We start from the raw sequence: 636 nt of genomic DNA on the forward strand, positions 1-636 counted from the left end.
TCGTGCAGCGGCAGCTATTTGCTGGTGGGGTGGGGTGAGGAGCAAAAAAGGCCTTGGCTCTGTGTAAGCACTGCTCAGCAGTAACTAAAACATCGATGTTATCAACACTGTTTCCAGCACAGATCCAGACAGCCCCATACCAGCTACTGTGAAGAAAATTAACTCTATCCCAGCCAAAACCAGCACAGGTCTATACTTCGTTCTCTCTTAGCCAGTCTAGTGCAACTAGCAGGATGCATCTTTAGCCAAGAAAACTGCGCTGGCAGAAGGAAGTCATTTGCCAGTTAAGAGGTTCCCCACATAGAATGACTTCAGCTATAAAACAGCAGAAGGTTTAATGCTCTAATATACACAGGGAACTGCTTTAAAGTGCGGGCAAGAGTCATATTAGCACTCATCTAAACACCAACAAGAAAGGTTGGACCTGCAATTCATTGGTTTGCAGAAGCCACATTACTCAGCACAATTCAAGCTTAATACAGACAAAAAGTCTAAGAAACAGACACTTGAAACCAATACTTAGATGTACAAAGACAAGCCAGCTCTTCCAGATGTGCACATCCTCCTACGTTCACCCTTTACTGGAAACTCTTCTACAGGAAAGTGATTCAGCCCACTAGCAAGAGACAGCAATCA

Source organism: Grus americana, chromosome 17 (assembly GCF_028858705.1).
Source record: "Grus americana isolate bGruAme1 chromosome 17, bGruAme1.mat, whole genome shotgun sequence".
In the NCBI taxonomy this organism is placed as follows: Eukaryota; Metazoa; Chordata; class Aves; order Gruiformes; family Gruidae; genus Grus; species Grus americana.